The sequence below is a fragment of the Schistocerca nitens genome, chromosome 4 (assembly GCF_023898315.1).
Source record: "Schistocerca nitens isolate TAMUIC-IGC-003100 chromosome 4, iqSchNite1.1, whole genome shotgun sequence".
In the NCBI taxonomy this organism is placed as follows: domain Eukaryota; kingdom Metazoa; phylum Arthropoda; class Insecta; order Orthoptera; family Acrididae; genus Schistocerca; species Schistocerca nitens.
Window position 1 is genome coordinate 316,660,811 of NC_064617.1, and position 27,562 is coordinate 316,688,372.

The window sequence follows — 27,562 nt, forward strand, 5'->3', positions numbered from 1 at the left end:
CACATTTTGATGTCATTCTAATAATTGATTTACGTGATTGTAGGACTAATTTTGCCACTAAATTCTTGCAGACCCCCAAAAACTGTTGTCAACATTTTTCGGGAAAGAGTTAATGGTTCAAATGGCTCTAAGCACTATGGAACTTAACATCTGAGGTAATCAGTCACCTAGACTAAGAACTACTTAATCCTAACTAACCTAAGGACATCACACACATCCATGCCCGAGGCAGAATTCGAACCTGCGACCGTAGCAACAGCTCGGTTCCAGACAGCGCCTAGAACCGCTCGGTCACATCGGCCGGAGGGAAAGTGTTAATCTGTACCAGACAGTGTACGAGTGTGCAAGCTCAGACGTACAAAGCAAAGCTGCATAACAGACAGTAAAGCTGTGCAGTTCAGTCGCCGACTGTACATCTCTTTTGTTTCATTGTTTCTTTAAACCCGGTGTTTCAGAAGAGGTATTTCTCTCAGTAACTTAGAATGTAATAAGTGGGAGGCACATTCGTTTAGATAGATAACCATAGAAATGCTAGAATTATTATTAAAAATATTTTTTTTTCTGTCTTGTAGCTGATGTTAACATTTCCAGAAATGTTTTCCTTGCTATTGACACTCCATTTTATACCCTCTCTACTTCTTCCATCGTCACTTCTTTTGCTGTCCAAACAAAAAACTCATCTAGTGACCTACTGCTTTTACTACTTCTCTAATCTAATTCTCTCAGTATCGCCTGATTTAATTACAAGACGCACTTTGGCTGAGAGGTGACAGCGGGGACGCCTATGAGTCCCTAGCAGCTGCAGTGGTGGTAACCCACGGGCTTCGCTCTTGGATAAACAGAGCGGACCCCAGTGAGTGCAGCGCTGCCGACCGTTAGCGTTCTCAGCGCAGGGGGATGTTTCACGGCTGCTGGGCCTTTGTACAACTCCGTCCTAAATCTTCCCCGGCGTGTCATCTGGCACAAAGACCGGGGATGGCCAATTGAATTACACGCACCACGACAGCTTTAATACTGTTGCAGCTGGAAAGACTGCGTGTCCACATTGTGTTACGTAGGCCCTCCTTCAACACAATAATCTCCTCCCTCCCAGAGTTAAAACTGAGCGAAACACATAGGCAATTTTCAGTCGGATCTCCCGTACACGTTTAGACGGTGTTACTCGAATGTGTGTGAATTCATAAGGGACGAAACTCTGCTGAGGCCATCGGTCCCTAGACTTACACACTGCTTAAACTAGCTTATGGTAAGAACAACTCACGCGCGCCCATGCCCCAGGGAGGATTCGAACCTCGGGCGGGAGCGGCCGCGTATTGCGTGACGGCGCCTCTAACCGCGCGCAGCCGCGTTATTAACTGGTGGTTGGGAAGTGTAGTATTTGACACGATGAAGTTCCTTCAATTTATCTACCTGTTTTTATACAGCGTAACGCCATAGCTAGCGAGACAGGGGATGTAAATTGCACAAGCGAAATATGTGCCCGGAGGGGGCTGTCCGATCTTCGCGACTTGCCGGTTGATAGAAGAGCCAAAGACTCGTAACGTCAAGTCCTGATGAAGAGGGCTGAAGATTCTCGAAGAAGAATTGTAATGCTAAAAATTTTTACAGCTTGAGGTCATAATTTAATTTTCTATAGAACGCAATCAAAAAGTTTTACTGATGACCCTACCTTCACAGACTACAATGAAAACATAAACCAAATCAATAACTTGGAATTAAAAAATCGCCCTCTTCTTCTCTACAAAGTGTACATGAGATAAATCCATATGTATTAAACTCTTGAAAATGGATGTACGTGTATGTGTGTATGTTCTACATTTCGTGCTAAATCACTGGACTGATTCCGACGAAGCTTGGTATACATATCCCTTATTGTCGGTCAACAATCGCTGTGGGGGTAAGAACCACCGATCTATAACAGTTCAGGAGATATGATGTCATAAACACTGAGACGCGTGAAAAACTGCCGCATTGTGCATGACGTTTAAATTTATTAATTCTTTGTTACTAATCTGGCAACGGCCTTGCCGTAGTGGATACACCGGTTCCCGTGAGATCACCGAAGTTAAGCGCTGTCGGGCGTGGTCGGCACTTGGATGGGTGACCATCCAGGCCGCCATGCGTTGTTGCCGTTTTTCGGGGTGCACTCACCCTCGTGATGCCAATTGAGGAGCCACTCGACCGAATAGTAGCGGCATCGGTCAAGAATACCATCCTAACGACCGGGAGAGCGGTGTGCTGACCCCACTCCCCTCCTATCCGCATCCTCCACTGAGGATGACACGGCGGTCGGATGGTCCCGGTATGGCATTCGTGGCCTGAAGACGGAGTGCTTTTTTTGTTACTAATCTATTCGCAACAAATTTGTCAGATGGTATCCACATATACCATTGAATGTACTTACAAAATTGTGGAATGACACATAAATCAAGAGATATGACGTCATGAACACTGAGATGCATGAGAAACTGCCGCATCATGCATGGCGTTTAAATTCATTACGTCTTTGCTACTAACACTATTCGCAGACAGTATCCACATATGCCGCTGAATATACCTACTCAAAAATATCATTGTACGACACAAAGTTCAAGAGATGTAACTTCATAAACACTGAGGTGCATGAAAAAATGCCGTATCAGACAAAGTTCTAATATACACACATCTAAAAAAGTTTTGCATCACCCCGGTTCCCAGAACTCCTGAAGACAGACGTTGACTGTGGATATTGTATCACAGATACAGTCCCTCTGACTGTTTAGAGATGTCACTAAACCCGCCCAAAGATGTAAACAACCTTGCATGAGCAGCGCCTATTAGACGGAGGGGGTCCGACAGCCGATCAGTTCCACTCATTCCACCAGGAAGGAGGTACTAAATTGGAAATTTGCGGTAAGGACTATGGGACCAAACTGCTGAGGTCATCGGTCCCTAGGCTTACGTACTACTTAATCTAACTTAATCTAAGGACAACACACACACGCATGCCCGAGGGAAGACTCGGACCTCCGTTGGGAGGAGCTAAGAAGCTACACGGTTCGTGTTGTCTGTAGTTCAACCATGCTTAGTCGGTCAATACCACGGTTCGATCGCGTCCGCCTTGTTACTTTGTGTCAGGAAGGGCTCTCAACAAGGTAAGTGTCCAGGCGTCTCGGAGTGAGCCGAAGTGATATTGTTCGGACATGGAGGAGATAGGAACTGTCGATGACATGCCTCGCTCAGGCCGCCCAAGGGCTACTACTACAGTGGATGACCGCTACCTACGGATTATAGGCTCGGAGGAACCCTTACAGAAACGCCATCATGTTCATGCAGCCACAGGACGTCGTGTTACGACTCAAACTCTGCGCAATAGGCTACATGAAGCGCAACTTCACTCCCGACGTCCATGGCGAGATCCAACTTTGCAACCACGACACCATGCAGCGCGGTACAGATGGTCCCAACACTACACCGAATGGACCGCTCAGGGTTGGCATCACGTTCTCTTTACTGATGAGTGTCGCATATGCCTTCAACCAGACAATCGTCGTGTTTAGAGGCAACTCTGTCAGTCTGAACGCCTTAGACACACTGTCCAGCGAGTGTATCAAGGTGGAGGTTCCCTGCTGTTTTGGGGTGGCGTTATGTGGGGCCGACATACACCGCTGCTGGCCATGGAAGGCGCCGTAGAGGTTGTACGATACGTGAATGCCATCCTCCGACCGATAGTACAACCATATCGGCAGCATATTGGGGAGGCATTCGTTTTCATGGACAATTCGCGCCCCCTTCGTGCACATCTTGGGAATGACTTCCTTCAGGATAACGACATCGCTCGACTAGAGTGGCCAGCATATTCTCTAGACATGAACCCTATCGAACATGCTTGGGATAGATTGAAAACGGCTGTTTATTTGTACATGTAACTAGAAATATTGTTTGTAAACCAATTATTAAATAAAATTAGTGTTTTTTATACAGTGTTTCTTAATTTGGATACTGTACTTATACATTTGTACATGGCTCTGAGCACTATGGGACTCAACTGCTGTGGTCATAAGTCCCCTAGAACTTAGAACTACTTAAACCTAACTAACCTAAGGACAGCACACAACACCCAGCCATCACGAGGCAGAGAAAATCCCTGACCCCGCCGGGAATCGAACCCGGGAACCCGGGCGTGAGAAGCGAGAACGCTACCGCACGACCACGAGATGCGGGCTACATTTGTACAATAAGCATATTTTTTTGCGACTGTTTCATGATTTCAAAGATATTGTCACGAGTACATGGAAATGAAATTTTTTCGATATTACTCTACAAAAGCATTTCGTTTTTTTTTTGTTTTCGTTCCTAATAGGAAATTGGCAAAATGATTACCTGCACAATGCCGGGTTTGTCAGCTAGTATAAAGTGAAATATGGTCCAAAAGCGTGAATCAACGTGTGTAATGTACCGAAAGGCTACGAGTATGTAAGTATCTCGGTGACAAAAGCTGCCCGTAACTTCTCCTCCTCCTCTTAGCGCTACAGAGCGCTTCACCGGCGGCTGTGGCCGAGTGGTTCTAGGCGCTTCAGTCCGGAACTGCGCTGCTGCTACTGTCGCAGGTTCGAATCCTGCCTCGGGCATGGATGTGTGTGATGTCCTTAGATTAGTTAGGTTTTAGTATTTCTAAGTCTAGGGGACTGATGACCTCAGATGTTAAGTCGCATAGCTCTCAGAGCCATTTGAACCATTTTTGAGTTTATATGTAGCAGAGCGTCGTAGTTGCCAACGGCGTTTCCGCAGTTTTAACACCGGTTCCCATCAGATCACCGAAGTTAAGTGCTTAGAGCCATTTGAACCATAGCCCGTCTTCTGTACGGTACTTCAAAATATGACAACAGTTTTTTTCTTCATGATTATAACTTGGTTATCATTGCCATAATTACCGACTGGAAGATACAGGAACATTATAAAACTGTAATATATTAATATATTCGTTAAAAGGACAGAGTAGAATTTTTTTAAGGTGACAATGCATACTATGTTCTTAATCGGTCAGCGCATGCATCATAAAAGAAGAAAAGGCTGGATTTAACCTTTGAGTCAACTAGAACCACTACAATAAACGTATGTAAGAGAATATCGTAGAATGTTATGTCGACCGTTGCAGGCGCTCTTCTTTCTACAGCGGCATGCTCACGTTCTTGGTCATCTGCTTGCGTGGATACGATTTGGATAGAGCGGCATAGCACATCACTTCGGCCTGTAATATGGACCCTATATGAAAGCATACAAAGCGTATGGTGGGGCCACGTCGGCTGTCCAGGCCAGTCTCTATCACTTAGAATAGTACTTGCAGAATTCCTAGTTAATTGATAGTAATCTCACACCGGACTGTTTATAAATTAAAAAGTCATTAAATCAAATAGTTTATTTTATCTAATTAGATTAATTTTCCCCGGACAGTGGGTACCATCGATGGCTTGCATGGAGGAGCATCGGTTGGAGGTGATGGGGTTACTTTGGCAGCCACCATTTAATTAATACAGATATTACCCAAGTCGCTGAAAATCGGTAAAGATCTGTGCCATGCACAATACAATGGCTTGCGGAGTATGTAGTACGTAGACGTAATTTTTAAAAGATAGCGCACGTGTGATGTTGGCCTTTCATTTCTGACAGAGAAATTAATCTTGTTGCCGGTGAGCTTCCACAATCCCAAAACTAAGACAATGTTTAAAAAATCTTATGAAGAAAGATATCTTATTGGTGCAGATGATGATGATCGGTTGCTTGAATACTTTTCTTAATACCTCTTCAGTTTCTATTAATAATGCAGGCCTATAAAGCTACCCATTCCTGACTTACTCTTTGTCCTGTGTGAGGTGGCGTGTTGATTGATTGAGGTTGTTCAAAATACTTTCTCAACTCATTGCCGGAAACTTTGGGTCTGCTGTGAAGTAATACAGGTCAACTGCTTCCCCCCATCCTCCCCTCCCAACTTTTAGAAAAAATAAATAAATAAAAAAAACGCAAATGAAACTCAAATCTTGTCCTACCAAACAGAGAGTTCAGTGTAATCTTGGAGATGTGAAGCTTCTAACAACTAAATGTAAGGCTGTTTTGTGCCATAAGCTTTTCCCTTTTTTTAATTTGTGAAGCATTTTCGTTGGCCTGTAATACATGTTAGTTTATTGTGCGTAATAGTGAGACTGCATATAACAGTACTGAGAACTGCAGGATACCTCCAGACTACTTTAAAGAACAGCACAACTGCGATCTACCACAACAAAAATTTCATTTTAATATCTTAATTCAAATACAACCAAACTCAAAGCCACCAACAATAGAGGAAATCAGAGAAGTCCTAAGACAACTTAAAAATAATAAAACATCAGGAAAAGACAGTATAGTTGCTGAATTATGGAGGTACTATAATGACAACATTATTCTACGTCTAACAGAAATTATTAAGGTAGTTTGGAGCACCAACAGCTTACCATCAGAATGGACATCGGCATTAATACGTCTCCTACATAAATAAGGAAAGTAAACTGACACTAACAGTTTTAGAGGAATCTACCTCTTAACAGTGACATATAAGATCTTGTCCGCGATACTTTTAAAGAGAAATGAAGAAATATTTGACCCACAAGTAGGAGAACATCAAGCGGGACTTAGGAAGAGAAGTTTCTGTGGAGACCAAGTACTAAATCAAAAGAAAATAGTAGAAGTAAGGAAAATCAGAAACATGAAATATTTAATATTTTTTTAGATTTTAAAAAGGCGTATGACTCAGTTGATAAAATGCACCAATCAATATTATAAAGGAACTCGGACTCGATAATAAAACAACAGAAACAATGAAAGGAACTTTAACAAACACAACATCGAAGGTAAAATTTATAGGGAAACTGACAAAACCTTTTGAAATAACATGAGGCGTACGGAAGGATGATTGTTTATCATCCCTGCTTTTCAACTGCGCGTTAGAGAATATAGGGTGCTCATCTAGGAGGAAACCCAAACAAAATCTAGCTTTCATAAAATGAAGGCTTTCACGACCGGATGTTTCAGCTGCCGTGAATTCTTCCGGGTTGTATGGCCATGGTGCATGGAACTCTTCTATCCCTGACGTTTCGTCAAAAGCTACGTTGGACATCTTCGGAGGTGCTCCTGGTTGTGCTGAGTCGGTAAGACCTTCGAAGATGTCCAACGTAGCTTTGGACGACACGTCAGGGATAGAAGAGTTCCATGGACCACGGCCATACAACCTGGAAGAATTCTCGGCAGCTGAAAATCTAGCTTTTCCAGATGACATGGCATTAACTACAGACAATGCATAGTGCCAAAGAACAAATCACAGAACTATAGAAAAAAAAGCAGACAGAACAGGACTAAAAATATCATTTGAATAAACACACTTTATGATAAATATCAATGACCCGTCACCCCCCCCCCCCCAAAAACAAAAAAATAAAAAAAAATCTTAAAATCCACAACAACACGGTATCTAAAACGATCTTTTAAATACGTAGGATAATGGATGACAAGCAATACAAAAGAAGAAATAGCGATAGAAAACAGAGTACATAAAATGGAAAGGTCATTCCACATGACAAGCAACATATATAACAATTTCTATACAAGATAATACCTTCCATTTCAATATCTTTCGCAAAGAAACATATTCAGATAATATTATTCCTGCTGACTCAACTCATCCAAAAGCTCATAAACTGGCATTTTTTCATTCCGCCATTCATCGAATGGTAACCACTCCTTTATCACCAGCGGCCCAAAAAAAGGAATTGAATGTCATCAAAGCTATTGCGGTCAATAATGGGTACAACCAGAATATGATCGATTACCTGCTTAATAAGAAAATTTCCCAAAATTGCTCGACTCTGAGAAATAACCTCCCCACAGATACCATAGAAACTAAAAAATTTATTTCCATCCCCTTCTTGGGTAACATATCGTATAGGATCAAACGTCTTCTAAATAAAAAATATAACTGTAACGTCTCTTTCTCTACAAACAACAGTTTAAAAAGAAATCTTGTACAGTCAGTAGAGATTGCCAGGGATTGGTTTTCTAATTCAGGTATTCACAAACTAACCTGTAATAACTGCCCCTCATATTACATTGGTCAAACAGGCAGAGCTGTGAAAACACGATATAAAGAGCATCTATTAGGTAAAAAAGGAATTAATTTTCGCAACTATACTTTTGCTGAACACCTCTTGATAGCCGGCCATACGACTAAACAGTTAGAAGACACGGTTATCCTACACAGACAAGTCAAAGGACGGAGACTAGATCTGTGGGAAGAGTTATTTATTTTCAAACATCTTGAGCTCAAAGACGGCAATATACTTAATGATCAGCTGAATCTTGCCTGTAGACAATTTTTCGAAGGCTTTAAACCCGTACTGTTTAATATATAACATAAATGCTAGTAACCTCAGTACTCCATTTCCTCAGGAAGCTATAATGCACTTTCTTATCGTTTAGCTCACTGCCTGTTATGTAATATATTTTTCTCACGATGTATGGCTGCCAATATACGGGCCTTCATGTAATAATTTTTTCATTCTAACATATGTATTAACTGGATTATAGCCCAGGTTTCATAATTATGACTTAAGAGCCATTACGATTTTCTAAAATTTGTTACTTATATACATCCTATGTGTTTCACTATTATGGTAATATAACCTTTATATTCTGGCTGTATATGCCACTACATATTACTCACGGCGAAAGCGCCACCTGCCCTGTTTTTGATGAATGTTCTACGTGATTGCTCCTATAACTCCCAGTATGTCACAACGGGAGTGGTTAATGATTTTATTTATTTTTGTAACTCTATCTAAGGATGCATTTAATATTGATACTTCACATGTTACTTCAGTACGCCAATCGGCAAATAGTTTGCGACCTGAGCGCCACCTGCCCTGGCCGCAGTGCTACTACGCTGGCCGATTTTACTCAGTCGCCCATGCGCTCTTCAGCTACTATGTTCTTAATTTTTATATGTCTGACAAACCCTGTTCTCAGGGCTATGTTTTATTTGGATCAACTGAGTTATGTAAATGTTTGCAAAAATGACTAGGATACTTCACTCCATGTTACTGTAATATTGTAAGTATCAGCAATCCTTCTCACATGTTGTAATACAAGATTCTCCTAATATATGTTATACTTTATTCTTGACTCATGTATCTTACTTTGAATATAAATTATGATGTTCATTGTCCCCAGGCCGTCTTCTGAAGAAGATAGATTTATATCTATTGAAACCTAGGTAAAGATTACTTTATCCTTTGCAACTGGTCGGCTATTTTTTAATCTTTTGATATATAACAACATATTTTTGTCCTGAAACACACAAATAAGACACTACCAAATAGTGCTAAGGTCTGAAAACTGTACGCACCGGAAACATTTAAAGTAACAAGGTTTGGGTATCCCGAAAACTGGAAGAAGTTGAAAGAAGACTTCTAAGGAAAATACTGCAACCTAGAAGAAATGGTAATGTTTAATGCAATTTAAGATCAAACAGAATATGAAAAGCTAAGTTTTGTGAAAATATGGATAACCATAGACTAACCAAGCAGTTCTTTAACTTACTAAGAGCTACAAATCTAAACACACATGGTTAACTGAAATTGACAATGAATCGAAGAACACGAGTTCGGTTGGGCATATTAGATAGCGAAAATTTTTTACAAAGCAACAAAAAAACTGGATTTCTGGAAAGAAAGAGGCTAGCAAAAGGAAGGAGGTGGACCCATGAAGAAAGGAACGACACTCTCAAAGGATGAAGGCGTTCCGGGAGCAACAAAATTAAACATAAAGAAGCAAAACCAAACTTGATTTATCTTACCCTCCGGAAGGGTTATTGGAATAAAAAGTGATTACAAATATGTTACTACATTACAGTTTTTGTTATTCTCCTGTTAGATGAGAAACAACTTTTGTGGCCCAAGTTTCGAAAGGTTAAGTCACTATTTTGTCCTCCTTACGTTTTGTGATCTTATTAATCCATATCTATCGTCTTGGAGTTTTACTTAGTCGGTCTCCATACAACACGGTACCCGGTTTTCTGCATTTTTTAACACTTCACGTTCATTGTTAACTGTGTATGGGTGTTTGTGTTTACTATATATGGTATTGCCATGTGTTTCGTTCATATTTTGTTTACGTTGTTGACATTCGTTCGTTTGTTATGTGTCTGCCTGTGTTTCTCTCTCTCCCTTTTTCTCTCCGTGTGTGTGTGTGTGTGTGTGTGTGTGTGTGTGTGCGCGGGCTGACTTCTTTTGTCTGTGAAGGGAGATTAAGTTAAGATTTAGTTTGGTTATGTTTTCATCTCTATTATTGTTTTAGTGACTAACATGATTAGTGAGTTGTTACTTATATTAATTTGATCATTCATTTCTTTCTTTGCACGTGAAAATTTTCTTGTAATGTTGGAGTTTTCTGTTCTGATCGTTCATTCTAATAATTTTCATGTTCTCTTCCATGTTAGATGGTTTATACCCATACTTAGCCGGCCGTTGTGGCCGAGTGGTTCTAGGCGCTTCAGTCCGGATCCTCGCTGTTGCTACGGTCGCAGGTTCGAATCCTGCCTCGGGTATGGATGTGTGTGATGTCCTTAGGTTAGTTAGGTTTAAGTAGTTGTAAGTCTAGGTGACTGATGACCTCAGATGTTAAATTCCATAGTGCTCAGAGCCATTTTTTTCTGATAACCTCAAAAATGGTTCAAATGGCTCTGAGAACTATGGGACTCAACTGCTGAGGTCATTAGTCCCCTAGAACTTAGAACTAGTTAAACCTAACTAACCTAAGGACATCACAAACATCCATGCCCGAGGCAGGATTCGAACCTGCGACCGCAGCGGTCTTGCGGTTCCAGACTGCAGCGCCTTTAACCGCACGGCCACTTCGGCCGGCTCTGATAACCTCATTAAGTATGGGTTCAAATGGCTCTTAAGCACAATGGGATTTAACATCTGAGGTCATCAGTCCCCTAGGACTTAGAACTACTTAAACCTAACTAACCTAAGGACATCACATGCATCCATGCCCCAGGCAGGATTCGAACCTGCGACCGTAGCAGCAGCGCGGTTCCTGACTGAGCGCCTATAACCGCTCGGCCACCGCGACAGGCGGTTATTAGGAAAGATAGAATGGCTAGTTTCATACTACAATAAAAGTTTTAAGAAAGCTAGGATGTTAATGAACACGACTAGTAGCAAGTGTACTAAAATCTGTTTGTCGTGGCAGCTCAAAACTATTTCGTCATTGACAGCTAATCTAAAATGATCCCCTCCCCCGTTACAGCTCACATTAACCTTTATGCTATCGAAAGTTAAAGTAGTACCATATACATTAAAAAGCTGATGTCATTTCTGATACCTCCCTTCATCGACAGTTCGTCCTTTCCTTCGTCTGCCTCCAGCAAGATGAGTGGTAAAATAAGCTGTTTCAACCGGGAGGAGAGAATATTTCGCCATTCGTGACGACTTCAAGTAGAGAGGGGGCAGAAATAGTGATGAGATTGCAGCCTCGTCAGGAAATCCTCACTGCAGATGGACATGCGGTAGCTGAGGAAGACTGGTTTGAAGTCGATGATGAGACGCAGTCTAAATCGGTCAGCGACGGCGTGGAACGCTGGAATCCAGCTGGCGTGGGCCAACAGGTGCCCCTTCTACGAAACGCGAAAGCGATTGAGCAGCTCCGAGCTCCGGATGCGGGCTGCCCACGCGAGGTGATTCTTCCCAGTGCGTCACGCGCAAGCGAGTGTCCAGTTCTCCGTGTAAGCCAATGTTAAAGGTAGTGAGTTCGCCCAGGAGAAAATGGTACACACATGTACGCACACTCATAAACATTTTTTTTTTTCATTTGTCTTAGCAAGGTGTGTGGAATTTTAAGAGGCTGACCACACCTGTTAGTTGGAAAATTTAGAGGTTATAGTTAGTTGCGAAAACAAGTCTGTCGGCCTCTTCCGTGACTGTATGATTAAATGGCAAATAAAGAAACACTACGTAACCACTCACTAAACTATGTTTCGGAGACTTGTCTTTGTTATCAGGTGAAAGTTTTCTTCAGTTCAGCAGCAATATTATAGATCAAGTTTGATTTTTTTGAGAGATTGGGTTAAAAAGGAAACTGCAATAAATGGCTCAAAAAATGGCTCTGAGCACTATGGGACTTAACTTCCATGGTCATCAGTCCCCTAGAACTTAGAACTACTTAAACCTAACTAACCTAAGGACATCACACAACACCCAGCCATCACGAGGCAGAGAAAATCCCTGACCCCGCCGGGAATCGAACCCGGGAACCCGGGCGCGGGAAGCGAGAACGCTAACGCACGACCACGAGATGCGGGCAAACTGCAATATTAGTCGTCGGCTTTGAGCAGTGGCGTAGTGACTATGCGGCTAACGGCGTAAATAACACGGCGACTACTACGTCATACCTTGTCGATATTTCGTAACATGAACAATACACACAGTTTTGATTACAATATTATAGTTGCCTCCTCCCCCCCCCCCCCCTCTCCCTCCGGAAAGAGAGTAATCGGGATTTTGTTTCTCGCATATAGCAGAGATCAATTTTTTTTACTTCGCTTAGACACCTTTTAGTCATTGGCATATAATAATGACTTTGTTCATTCTGTGTCCACTTCTTTTGGTGTATCTCCGCTTTTACAGTCCCTTGTAGTTTACTATCAACCTTTAAATCTTTATCTGTCCATTACATATGAATTCGATTATCTCCTTGTAGATCCTAAAGTTCGGTTCATACAGCAAGGACTTGACTGACAATGGTTGCGGAATTTTATTCTTGATAACATGTGCTAAAGACTTCTTCCTCGCCGCACTATATATTCTGTACTGAAATAATATACGGTTGGTATTGCCCTGCTCTACTGTCATCAGAATCACAGGCGGCTGTTGGTTTATATGCAGTCGGTATAAATGCTCATAAAACGTCCGATGATTGACCGTTATTCTACTTAATGTGGATGTCGCTTGTTGGGGACCATAAACGTTCTCGAACCAAGGTCGTTTCAGAATTGTACCTTGCTGTCTATCCAAATTGCAAGGACTGGAGGTATCACAGCCAAATTGATTTGGGAGATAACACGTTGGACAAAGATCTCATGACTGAAACTACAGCCCCTAGAGAAGTGAGGAAGATGATGAAATCAGTATTAAGTGTTTCCGCTGCTACACACCTTGGCACAGAATCAAAAAGGCACTGGATGTTTTGTTGAGGTGTAACAGTCCACGCTGCTTCCACACATTGCCAAAGTTGATCTGATGTAGCAGCAAGTAGTATCCTGAGCCAGTCAGTCCGCGATCATCGAAAATGGTTCAAATGGCTCTAAGCACTATGGGACTTAACATCTGAGGTCATCAGTCCCCTAGACTAAGAACTACTTAAACCTAACCAACCTAAGGACATCAAACACATCCATGCCCGAGGTATGATTCGAACCTGCGACCATAGCAGCAGCACGGTTCCAGACCGAAGCGCCTAGAACCGTGAGCAATGCAATCCGATGTGCGGCGAAGAAGTCTTGAACACTGCGGGCCACGTATGGTTGCGCATTAGCCTGTTGCAATGTGGCTGTCAGCAAGCTCTGAACGTATGATAGGACAAAAGACTCCAATACTTCAGAGATGTAGCTCTGGCTGGTTAGTGTACTGGCAGTGCTTAGTAGGGGGATGCGGGACTAGAACGTCGTACCACCCCAAACATTAACATCAGGTGCAGAACCAGTGTGGCGCTGCCTAAGGCAACAATTCAACACTCTTTCACCACCGTGTCTCCAGACCCTATTTTGGCCGTCGTGGTGGTGCAGACAGAATCGGGATCAGTCGGTAAAAATAATGTCTTTCCATTCGGTTGTCCATGTCCATCGTTCGTCGCATCACTGCCGGCGCAAACGGCTATGGCGTTGACCAACAAGGTAAAGGCAGCAACAGCAACACCGACTCAAAGGAGCCGGCCGGTGTGGCCGTGCGGTTCTAGGCGCTTCAGTCTGGAACCGCGTGACCGGTACGATCGCAGGTTCGAATCCTGCCTCGGGCATGGATGTGTGTGATGTCCTTAGGTTGGTTAGGTTTGAGTAGTTCTAAGTTCTAGGGGACTGCTGACCACAGATGTTAAGTCCCATAGTGCGCAGAGCCATTTGAACCATTTTTTTTTACTCAAAGGAAGGCCTCGGCGCTTGTTGGTGACGTCACGTCAGGTAGGCAGGGCGAACGCCGGGTCTGTTGCAGGCATACTCATAATGGTGGTGTCTCCATCTCTGACACAGGAATATGTGTAACTATGGCGGTAGTTGACCAACACACATTGTTCTGAGAGATTTCTGTAATCAATTAATTGTGCAATTCATTACACTTCTTAACAAATAGTGTACTCCTGAACTTAAATTTCCACCTGTTTTAAGGACTGACATACAAAACCAACTTCATGGCCTAGCAGCAACCGAATTCGTGCTTCTTTACCTTATTTGTAAATCTGAGGAAGTTACGTTTGTACAGTGTTGCTTTTACAAGAAACTGTGAACATATTGGTGCTCTTCTTTAGGTATCTTGGTTGACTATGAGTTGAGGAGCACTGAATGTTAATGAAATATCTTGCGATTGTGCACGTTTGGGGTAGGCGGTGGGGGACAGAAGAAGAGGCAGAAGAGACATACTTATTTTATCAAATAAATTTTTTTAATCTTATAAAGTTTCTCCTTTCAGTTGCAAGAGGGGAATATTTATCTTTTCTAATGTGCATGTTTAAAAAAGTTAGGGCTCAGCAGTATTTTCGATTTATGAAGCTATTTTGTTTCTTGTTTAGAATTCCTTTCGTTGAAAACGACCGTCATCTAATGACTGGCAACAGTTGGACATTTACACATGTAAATTAGTTCACATTTCCAGTGACGATGTCAAACGAAAATAAGTAAATAGGTAAAAGAAACGAGTTCATTGTAAGGGGGTTGGGGTAAGTTTCGATAACAAAATGGATCAAGTAAATATAGTTACTTGAATGTAAAATTTCCGAAGCTTGCAATGGGGCAAAGCATCTTCTCATATTGATCTACGTTTGTTTCGACAGGATTCAGTAATACAAACTATGATCTTCATTTGTAGCTTTACAATAGTAAGAAAATCTTTCATCTAAATAAAACTGCAGAATTCAAAACAATACCAAACATTTTGACCAAAAATAAGAGATTTATAGTGATAAGCACGCCCAGGCGTTTCTGCCTGCAACAGACCTGGCGTTCGCCGTGCCTAGCTGACGCGTCACCAACAAGCGCTGAGGCCTTCCTTTGAGTCGGTGTTGGCAACAGGCGCCTTGCGGACAGTCCACTCTGCTGCATACGACGTCGAATGGCACGCGCGGACACTGCTTGTTGCTCAACGGACCGATTTTTTTGTGATATGGTTCGTGATGTGACAGAGGGATCCATCACTGCCATGCGCACAATGTGCCTCTCATCACGTGTAGCGGGACAACGAAGTGGGTGCAAGCTCGCCCGCCGGTCCGTCGTTCCCTCCTGCATCCAGCGATTACGCATCCGCACCAAAATTGCCAGGTTCAATCCGACACGATCACAGATTTCTCTCAAGAATAATCTGCAATCCATATAAGCAACTATTCTTCCTCGGTCGAACTCCGGAAAGTGCTCGAAATACTCTCACTGTCTTCTACGACGTACTGAAGCTGCTTGCACAAAACCTGCACGAAAGAACGGTTCCAGTACGTCCACACTGCTGTCTAATTCCCCCTTTATATAGCGCTAATAGGTGGCGCTTCCGGCGCCCGTGATGTGCGCCTGCGCATGCTGCAAATTGTATCTGATTTGGATGCTTCTTTCATGATGTTGCATTCTGGGTGGCCAGCAGTGTATTTGTGCACAGTCGCGTCCTTTGTGTCGTGAACTTTGCGACCATTCTTCCCGCCAGGATTCAAATGCCCTTTTTCGAATAAGTCGTCCATATTGCGTATAGTGAGGCTTTATGTATATTGGTGTCGCGTTGTTCATAGCCTTCTTTGCCAACTGATCGGCTTTTTCATTGCCTGAGATTCCACGATGAACTTAGGTGAAACTTCCTGGCAGATTAAAACTGTGTTGGTAGAGCACTTGCCCGCGAAAGGCAAAGGTCCCGAGTTCGAGTCTCGGTCCGGCACACAGTTTTAATCTGCCAGGAAGTTTCATATCAGCGCACACTCCGCTGCAGAGTGAAAATCTCATTCTGGAATGAACTTAGGTATTCATTAGTGGGTTTTGAGACTTTCATACTTGATGTTGTTTGAAGTAAACTTTTAGAGTCCGATAACATTGCATAGGACGTGTACTTATGGTTCACACAACATTGTACGGGCATTAATACTGCGATTTTTTCGGCCAGATAGATAGAGCAAATCCAATGAAAATATGACAAAAAATAGCGCTTAGAGTAATGCAATTCAAAATGCGCAGCAAGAAGTGACGTGGCAGAAGTTATTACTATGACTTCTCCTCAAGGCTGATGGTTATTATCAAAAATTCCTCTTGGCATTATTTACTTTCTGCACGTTGTACAATTTCGGACTAAGCCTATTTTCAAATACCTAGGCATATCAGTTGATCACATCATCATCAGTTCGCCGTGGCAATTTTACCATGCTGGTCCTTGCACGTGCGTTTTACAAACCATGCCTATAGCCTCGTACTTCACAGCACAGATGTCGAATGTATAAACCTTAGTATGGAAGCACTTCATAATGTCAAAATCACTAAATCACACTCGCTACGACTGGAGTCATAAGGCCGGCTGGAGTGGCCGAGCGGTTCTAGGCGCTACAGTCTGGAACCGCGCGACCGCTACGGTCGCAGGTTAGAATCCTGCCTCGGGCATGGATGTGTGTGATGAGCTTAGGTTAGTTAGGTTTAAGTAGTTCTAAGTTCTAGGGGACTGATGACCTCAGATGTTAAGTCCCATAGTGCTCAGAGCCATTTGAACCATTATTTGGAGTCATAAACCCAGCCATAGACCGTACATCCTACTTGTTTCTTCCTCTTACACGAAGCATAACACGATCTTCTCACAAGCAACCAAGATTCAAATGCGATTATTGATTGAGAAGCCATATTTAAAGAATGAAGATGGCGTAACTCCTACCTGCTTTGTTCTGTTGCGATGAAATTCTAATCATTTGCATATCCATGACGTAGCACAATTCGTGCCAGTTTGACGTTTGTTGCTTGCCTTGTTCATGGCGTTACAATTGTAACCTTCGGTAGAGCAACTTCACACAAAAGTGAACAGTTTCTCAAAACGTTTTGGAGTTCTATTATTTTACATCTCTCCACAGTTTAGAATGCATCGAGACAGCTTACTTTACGAGTATTAAAGAGACCGTGCCTTCCTTTGAGCACATTAGGCAGAATACTGATGAAGGTATTGAGAATAATGACGCTGAATTGATGAAGAGTAAACGAGCGGAATATTTACGCTTACCTCCGTATGGCTCCAGAGTATAAATCAGCGAGTCTTCTCTCTCCTAGCAGTTCCGCTGAAAAACGTGACTAGAAGCGATAAAGTTGCATGCGTGTGACATACGAGCCGCCTCTCAGTACTGGTTTGCCAAGAGCTGCGATATCGGAGGCAGTGTGCCAACACACCCACACACCGGCACCCTTCCGTGGAAACCAGTTACTCTGCACGTCCTCATCTGATACGCTGTGTTGTGGGTTACGGCTGTGCTTAGCCTTGCGAGAAAGGCCGTATTTCCGTCAACACCGTGACTGGATAAGGCTCGAGTGAGGACAAAAGAACAATTACAAAGAGAATAACAATAAAATTTATTAACTTATAATTCCGCTATTCTGCTGTTTCAGTCGTCAATCCAAAGAAAGGTTTCTTGCAGTCTGTCCACTACAAATCTTTTCATCACCATCGTCATCATCATCCTCACCACCACGGTTTTAGCTCCATCGTTTCCTGGGCTCACTTACGTGCTTTCCCCCTGGGTATATATCGCAAAACTTTTTTTAAATCTGTGTTATTGCATTCTGTTTACATTTTTATTCCATTTCTGCTGACATGGGTTGATTTTTTTCTGTTATTGCAAATTTTTTAAGGTCGTTTGTAATGTCTTGGTGTCTTGATTTATCTTGTAGTTTACATCCATTAACTGATCTGAGGAATTTCGTTTTCTAACGTAATTAATCGATTTATGTCTTCTTTCTTTGCTATCCAATTCTCATATTCCTAAAGTAGCAGTGGTACACCGAATGTCTTACAGAATTGCATTTGCGTTTTTTCAGTTGTCTTTTTGTTTGATGCTGTTTGTCTTCACCGTCAGCCAGAAACTTTGCTGCTTTATTCTTCATGTGTTTATCGTGATCAAAAGAAATATCGGCGCCCAGATAAAGGGAAGGCTCACTTCTTTTCTTTCACTATTTTTGATCGCATCTTTTTGTTTCATCGGAATTCTGTCACTTTCGTCTCTTATATAGATATTTTTAAATTATAACTTTCACCAGTTACATTTAATTTAATTTTTCTTTGAGTTCTTCTTCTGAAGTGTCTATTATAGTCTGGTCGTCAGTATACATTAATGTTTTTATATAATGGTCCTTACATAATTTTATTCCTTTGCTGTTTACTGTTTCCTTATTCCACTTTTCAATCATTTCATTTGCATAGAAGTTGAATAGAATTGCTTAACTCCTTGGTTAGTTATAATGCCGTTCTTACATAGTTTGTTCTCTGTTTTCCTTAAACATTTAGTTTCGTTGTATAAGCTTTTCATGTCCCATATCACATGTCGCGGAATTCCATTTTCGTGTGATACTGACCGGAGTGTTATCCTGTTTAATATGTCATTAAAAGCTATGTGTGACTCAATACTACATTCTCTTCTTTTGATGTCAGCATAAATACCAGATACGGTGTCCATTTTAATTCGCTGCTGTAGCCAAGCTTTGATCTCTGTCTTATTTTTACACTCCCTCCTTCCCGCCATACTTCCTAGATTACCAAAATGAGTATTCCTTGATGGCGCTCAAACTGTGTCCTATGAACTTGTCCCTTCTCTGTGTGTGTATATTGTGTATTCTACCGGGGACCAAGAAACGACGGAGAGGATTCGCCCTGCAGTAGCACTCAGTGGTTCACTACAGGCCACAGCAGTCCACCCATCCCACCGCCGCCTCACACCGACCCCAGGGTTATTGTGCGGTTCGGCCCCCAGTGGATTCTTCCCCATCCCCCTCCCCCAGGAACGTCTCATACCAGACGAATGTAACCCCAAATATTTGCGTGGTAATTATGGTGTACGCGTACATGGAGACAGTGTTTGCGCAGCAATCGCCGACATAGTGTCACTGAGCCCGAATAACGGGAAACAGACCGCATGGCTGCCGGCACACCAGACTTCGACACTAATCTTCCGGGCGGATTCGTGCCGATCACCGGAACGCCTTCCCGCTCGGGAAGCAGCGCGTTAGACCGCGTGGCTAGCTGGGCCGGCTTTCCCTTCTCTTACTCACATTAAGTCGTATAGCTATTTTCTCCTTAATTCCATTTAGTGCCTCTTCATTAGCTGTCAAAGACATGAAGTAAAAACAGCGTACGCAGGAAAACGACTTCCTCAACAAAGGCAGCTAGCTGTTTTAATAAACTGTTCTTGAGATGTCCAGCAGAAAATAATACGATATCACAACGCGCGTGTCTGTCCCTCGAAGTAACTGTACCTCTGTGCAACTGCCCCGCAGCCTCACCTCCGGCCTACGTTCCGGGAAGCCCCCGGCAACAAGTAGCAGTCGTTTCAACACGTGGGAGAGTGCCTGCCGTGGGGCCCGCTACCCGCCCGCTACTTGCTTTAATAACCTCTCTAAAGTGGCTCTTGAGCCGCGGCTCCAATCAGTGTTTATTTATACGGCAGCGGTTATCCCATCTTCCGCGCTCCACTCACTGTTCGTCTGTCTCCGCGCGTTCCCGTCTAGTGTCTGACTTCTAGACTGACGTCGTTCAAAGTTATACAAGAAGTCGACCGTAGGACACATATATTATTGAGTCTGCTCCCCTAGCGTCAATGTCGCTACATTTGTAACAGCGGAAGAGCTACGAGGCAGTTATTACTGTTCTGTGGTGGAAACCAGTGTTCATCTGTGGACCACTTTTACGAGTCTCTTGCGCATGTCGTGGTATTGCAAATTAAGAACAGGAGAAAGTAATTCATATACACAGTCACCGCCGGCCAGAGTGCCCGAGCGGTTCTAAGCGCTTCAGTCTGGAACCGCGCTGCTGCTACGGTCGCAGCTTCGAATCCTGCCTCGGGCATGGATGTGTGTGATGTCCTTAGGTTAGTTAGGTTTAAGTAGTTCTAAGTTCTAGGGGGCTGATGACCTCCGATGTTAAGTCCCATAGTGCTCAGAGCCATTTGAACCATTAGACAGTCCCCCATCTAATCACAGCCCTAGATTGACAAGTAAGGTACAGGTAACCGACCTTGGCCTTATAGTAGGAATCTTCACGGCAACTCGGAATACATAAATCAGGATGGCCGGATGTTGATGTGTGGCACGTTGGTATCCCCCAATGTGTTTAGGAAGCTATATCATGCACTTACCACCCTCTTCCCCACTCCCTGCCCCGCCCCATTTCGCTGCAAGCAAGGAGAGGGGAAACGAGTACAGTGAAAACCGACAGCGTAGTAATATGTGGTAATGGTGAAAATACACAACAGTGATATCTGTACATGTTTGTATCCAAACAATGAATTAAGTCAGACAATTACTGAATCTCTTTATAAGACACACAGAGAGAATTGAATATATATATATATATATATATATATATATATATATATATATATTGAGAGTTGGCAATACTCTCTTAGGATGTAAAGGTTGACTACAACGCTCATACACAAGCTCTGGAATCTAAGATATTGTTGTCGCGCCTCGCAGCGCACGGATTAACTAGTGGCAGTTTTGAAGCCAGTGTAGGAGCCCGCCTGCTGTGGTGCGCACGTGTGTTGGGCGAGAGGTCTTCGCCGAGCTGCCGTACTGCCGTGTCCGCCAGCAGCGGCACAGGATTTGGTATTTAGCTGATATTTTTTATAATGTGCAGCGCGCTTATTAATTTAAAGAAAAGGGTTTGTGTATGTGCGTAGCAGCAGACGGTAATTTTGATAATGATAGGAGTTGAATTCTTAAGGGGAAACCATTGTTAGATTAAGTATTGATTTTTGTCATTGATTTCTTTTGTAATTGTCAGGGAATTGTTTCACTATGTATTCAATTGAGAAGTATTTCAGTATGTCTCAAGAGTTTGATTAATTTGTAATATTGCTTTAATGCCACTGGAGGCAGATTTACAAACGAAGTGATTGTTCAAAGAGCTTCTAGCGTTTTGTTAATTGAATGAGACAGAATCGCTTTCAGAATATAGTTTTTTGTTTGGGTTATCATTTATCGAGTTTAGATTTGACCAAACCCTTTCTCTTGAATTATATGTACTTGTAGTAAGCAGCAGCAGCCGCAGCAACAGCAGCAGCAGGCGCCATACAGAAATGCATTGCACTCAGCATGAATAATAGGTTTTTTTTATGTTTTTGTTAAATAATGGAATGCAACAGATCAAGCAGTGGCAGCAGAAATACCAAGTAAGTTATTTGTTGCGCACAGGACCAATAAAAAAAATAAAGTTCTGGCGATCTCTGTAATAGTAAAGTTAACAGAGTACAAACACGAGACTTTCAGTCGAAAACACGAGATAAGAAGATAAAGAGCTCGCGACTTTATATATATATATATATGTTGAGTACAGTGCTGTGGCCATCTTCGCTAGGTTTCTCCATCGACAACCCATGCCCTGAACAGCCCGATCGATGAGCTCCCACATATTTTCGATTGGGTTCAAACCCGAGGAGTTTGGTGGTCGGGGGAGTATGGTAAAGTGATCCTGGTGCTCTTCGAACCAAGCACGTACGCTGCGAACTGAGTGACACGTTCCATTTTACTGCTGGTAGACGCCATCCTGCAGAGAAAAAATAGCCTGCATGTAGGGATGGATATGGTTCCCAAGGAGAGATGCCTTCTTCCGTCGACCTATTGAGCCTTCCAGAATGTCGAGATCGCTCACAGAAAGCCACGAAAACGTTACCCAGATCATAACGCTCCCTCCTCTGGCCTGGATCCTTCCCACGATTGTTACACGGTGTTCGCTTTCATTCAGTCCGATGGAGCATAAAAAGTGATTCATCTGAAAACGTCAGTGGACGTCCAGTTGCGATACTGGGGTGCAAATTCCAGGCAACGTCGCCGATGAACAGCAGTCATCAAGGGTGCATGAACCAGCCGACTGCTACAGAGGCCCATACTCAGCAACGTTCGCTGAACAGTCGTTGAGGAGACACTGTTGCCAGGCCCTCCGCACATCTGGGCGGTCAGCTGCTCAACATTTGCACGTCTATTTGCTTGTACACATTTCGGCAGGCCATCGTTCACCCCTGTCATGTAAGACTCGTGGTGCACTACTGTTGGCCGGTTTTGGATGGCGTCATTTTGCCTTGCACGGTATTGTTTAGCGCCGGCGGCATGCGAATAGTTTACAGTCTTAGCCGTTCTGGAAATAATATTGCTAACCGTGATTATGTTTGCTTTTATAAAATCCATCTGTATAAGAAATGACACCTTTATTAAACTTGATCTCATAAAATCGTATCGGACTGTGTAAAATGGTTCAAATGGCTCTAAGCACTATGGGACTTAACATCTGAGGTCATCAGTCCCATAGACTTAGAACTACTTGAACCTAACTAACCTAAGGACATCACAAACATCCATGCCCGAGACAAGATTCGAACCTGCGACCACAGCAGCAGCGCGGTTGCGGACTGAAGCACCTAGAACCGCTCGGCCACAACGGCCGGCTGTAACATGTAAGAGGAAAGCATATGTTGCGTACTTTGTATTGTAAAACTTTGAAATGTGACAGAGTAATCCATGAGAGTATCGCCTGCTGTTGGTGTCTATAAAACGTTTAGTTGCGCACCTGATGATGGCGCAGTTTGCACCGCCAAAAAATTCTGGCCTGAGGACGCTAACTAACATCAGTACATCAGTGCAACATTTCGTAATCGGTACACCGTAAGAAACCGAATAACCTTGCCTTGCTTAAACTTTCGTTTTTAGTAGCAACGCCCAATGTCCTTAATATATTAACAGAGCTCCCATGATGATTTTGTTTTCTAAGCATCCTTAGTAGTTAAACACTACAATAGTGTATTTTTCCTGCTGTGCAAAAAATTACATTTTTATGTTAGAAAAACTGCATTGCATTTTTGTTTGAATACCAAAGACAACAAATCATGACGGAAAAGTCCGCCCCCGGTAGCTGAATGGTCAGCGTGACGGCTTGTCAACCCTCTGGGCCCTGGTTCGATTCCCGGCTGGGTCGTCGAATTTTCTTCGCCCAGGGACTGGGTGCGGTGCTGTGCTGTCCTCATTATCATCCTATCATCCTCATGTACTGCAGGTCACCAAAGTGGCGTCAAATTGAAAGACCGGCACCCGGCGAACGGTCTGCCCGACGGGGGGCCCTGGCCATACGAACAAATAAATTACGGAAAAGTTCACTCGCCGTCTAGTGATTTAAAAATATTTCCTTGTCCTCTGAAGAACAGCCTTCTCTTCTGTTGGAACGTAGTCATCGAATGGAAAGGTTAAACATGTTCTTAAAGTGAAATCATTATTAAAAATTCATAGCTGAGAGGAATGCAACTGTGAATCACTCTCAGGATGACTGTATTAAGAAAGCAGTACAGTATTATTATGATTGTGTATTTGCGTCTACGGGTAATACTAGGAGGCGATATGAAATGAGCCGATGATATAAAATATATATTTGGGAAGGCGAATGAAAGACTTTGATATCCAGAATGAATATTCACTCAGCAGCGGAGTGTGTATTGATGTAAAACTTCGTGGTGCATTAAAACTGCGAGTCGGATCAGGACCCCAACCGGGAATGTGTTGTACCAACTTAGCCATCCGATCACGACCGCCAGCACAAAAGTTATTCCGCCTACATTGCGGGACTAGTACTGGAAGAGAGGATGCTGCGGAGAAATGGCAAGGCAACAGCCAGCGAGATTGTTTCCGGAATGAATTTTCAATCTGCCTCGGAGTGTGCACTGATTTGAAACTTCCTGGTAGGTTGAACCTGTGTACCGGACCGGGTCTCGAACCTGGGATCTTTGCCTTAGTACCTGGTAGTGGTGGAAGTAAACCTGTGAGCAACAATGGTCGTGAGTCTTGCTTGGGTAACTCAATCGCTAGAGTACTTGCCTGCGAAAAGCAAAGATCTTAGATTCAAGCACCAGACCGGTTTTGATCTGCCAGGGATTCTGGAGAAATGGAAATCTTCTGTTCAGAAACCGCATACAGGACAGTTCTAGAGTTTTTTTTCCGTGTCTACAGTCATTTTCAAGTAGGGCTGAAAACAGACATCGAATGACTGACAGACGCGCTCCTACAAAAAACATGGTTCAAATGGCTCTGAGCACTATGGGACTTAACATGTATTGTCATCAGTCCCCTTGAACTTAAAACTACTTAAACCTAACTAACTTAAGGACATCACACAACACCCTGTCATCACGAGGCAGAGAAAATCCCTGACCCCGCCGGGAATCGAACCCGAGAACCCGGGCGCGGGAAGCGAGAACGCTACCGCACGACCACGAGCTACGGACCGCGCTCCTAACATCATAACCGACTGGCATAGGCCATACGAAATTTAAACAGAAATGCTCGGAGAAATTAAATGGGAGTCACTGGAAAATAGACAAAACAGTTCCTGCAAAACGCTATTGGGTTAAAAATTTAAAGAACCGGTCTTCGAAAAAGAATGTGACATCATTATACTGCCACTATCTCGCACAAGGTTCATGAGAATAAAATAAGAGGTTAAGGCAAGTACAGACGTGTATGCACAGACATTTTTCCTTCGCTCTGAACGCGTATGGCATAGGAAAGAGAAATGAATGTAAAGATAAGAGGTACCTTCCACCATGCATTGTGCAGTGGCTTGCGGAGTATATAAAGAGGGTGGACAAAAATACCGAGAAACCGCTAGAAATGCTTGCTTGAACATAAATGCTGATGCTAGTCAAACCTGCAGGTTGCGCTGTTGCATGTGATGAAGAACGGTAACTGTCCAATGTCTTTCATACGCTGCGAGTGTCAGTCGTGGCAGGCCAGTGTTGTTTATAGTTGTGAGTGCGTTATGTCGCAGATAAGTGACTTCAAACGTGGGCATGTTGTTGGTACTCATATGGTGCGTGCTTCCGTAGCCGATATGGCTGAAGTACTTTATGTTTGAAGAGGCACCGTATCGCATACAGGGAAGGCGGAAAAAGATCATCCACTAAGTCCCAAAGTGGACGAAAGTGTGTGTTGTGTAATTGTGACAGAGTCACAGAAGAGGATTGCGACGAAAAATAAGAGGACGACAGTTGCAGAAGTCATTGCAAAACTGAAGGTTGCACTCGAGAACCCTGTCAGCACAAGAATAAGCAGGAAACTGCTGGGCGAGCTAGAGTTCCAAAATCACTCATCAGTGATGCAAAATTACAAACGGCAGTAACAGGAAAACGCGGTGCCGAAGACATAAAACCTTGACTATGGAGCAATGGAAGAAAGTCATGTAGTCCATGAGTTTTGTTTCACACTGCTTCCACCTTTTGTCCGCGCTTACGTCCCTAGAGTGAAACATGGCAGGGCTTTGGTGATGATCTGGGTGCCGGTATAGCAGTATTTCATGGGTCCCATGGTTACTCTGCAAGATTGCATTACTACCAAGTTTCATGCGACCATTTTGGCTGATCAGGTCCATCCCATGGTACAATGTTTGTCCCCGAATGGTGATGCTGTGTTCCAGATGACAAGGCGCCTGTTCATACAACTCGTAACCTCCAGGACTGGTCTTGTGAGCACGAGGATGAATTGTTGCACCTCACCTGGCCACTACAGACACCATATATCGATATTATTGAGCCTTTGCTAACCACATCGGTCACCGTTACCTGCACTTGCCACAATTTTGCAGGAAGAACGCTGCAAGATTCCCTTGAAAACTATACAGGAGCTGCATTTATCCATTTTGAGACGACTGGAAACTGTCTTGAATATCAACAGTTTTCCTGCACCCGTATCAGGAGTGATAATGTGTTGTCTTTCTGTTGTTCCCATATTTTTGTCCATATCCTGTGTATAGTAGCTCACAACCTTGAGCGACGTACAGATCTGCTTGTGAAATAGAAATTAGCAGCAAAGCAACGTAAGAAAAAGAATACCCCCTGCTAGTCAGTGATAACATTTTGAAGTAACTGTTTCTCACGAGGCATCAAGGCGGTTTGGAAGCGCTTCCCATCGAGAATGGTAGTTCTGGAGGTCGTGACGGCTGCACGCCCGTCTTTATCCGGACTCTATTAATCTCGCAGGGACGATACTGTCCCAGTGGCCCGCTTAATGAAACACATTCTGAACGCAGCGATCAGATAATTGGCTGTCTTGCCGCATGAATGGGCGCCTCATACTGGGCTCCACCCAGTGGCGCCACTGCTCGTTCGCTCATTAAGTCGGCGGCCGGTTCATGTGCGTGCGTTGGGGCTGTGTGTACACTGGGCGTCCGTATTTCAATGGATCCTGGTTCACTACTCATCCGATCATGTAAGTTAAAATTCCTCGTGTTTTCCGTAAAGTGCTTCATATGTGACGCAGGTTTATTATTTTAACAAGGTTATGAATTATTAGTAATAAAAGCCAGTAAAAAAATCAGGAAACGAGGGCTAGTCATAAAGTTATGATTATTACCTCGATAAAATCAATTTCTGAGCACGAAACTAGGCTGTGGCTCTGAGCACTATGGGACTCAACTGCTGTGGTTATCTGTCCCCTAGAACTTAGAACTACTTAAACCTAACTAACCTAAGGACATCACACACATCCATGCCCGAGGCAGGATTCGAACCTGCGACCGTAGCAGTCGCACGGTTCCGGACTGCGCGCCTAGAACCGCGAGACCACCGCGGCCGGCGAAACTAGGCTGTAACTCTCTACATATCCAAGCTTTCAGTGAGACACATTTCGCCAAACGATAAACGGCAGTGACCTTTCTTTGCACAAGTATACATTTCGGCTGTTCAGGAAACATTACAACTTGAGAATCACCTCATTGCCGTTCTGGAAACGGTTTCTTCGAACCAAGGAAAGTGAAAGAAGTCATTAGATGCCATGTCAGGAGAATATATGTGGTGGGGTAAAATGTGATGCAGATGAATTACAGACATTAGCTGCCTCTGGGTACTGATTTATATCAATGGCGCAAGCTGAAAATTTTTGCCGGCCGGTATTTGAACTCGGGTCTCCTGCTTATCTCGGCAGATGCGCTGACCACTACACCATCTGCAGACAGTGGTCATGACAACTGCACGGACTGTCCCAGCACGCCTCCTGTCAGACCCAAATTCTCAACTTACACTACACACTATTGACGAAATGCCCCTG

General features: G+C 43.3%; 1 protein-coding gene and 1 pseudogene across 2 annotated transcripts in view; one reads left to right on the forward strand and one right to left on the reverse strand.

The window, feature by feature from the left end:
* The window catches only part of LOC126251737 (integrin alpha-PS2-like), an 836,605-nt gene that overhangs the window by 304,434 nt on the left and 504,609 nt on the right, over positions 1 to 27,562 (reverse strand). The window lies entirely within an intron of this gene.
* LOC126254359 (5S ribosomal RNA) lies at positions 2,015 to 2,132 on the forward strand (annotated as a pseudogene).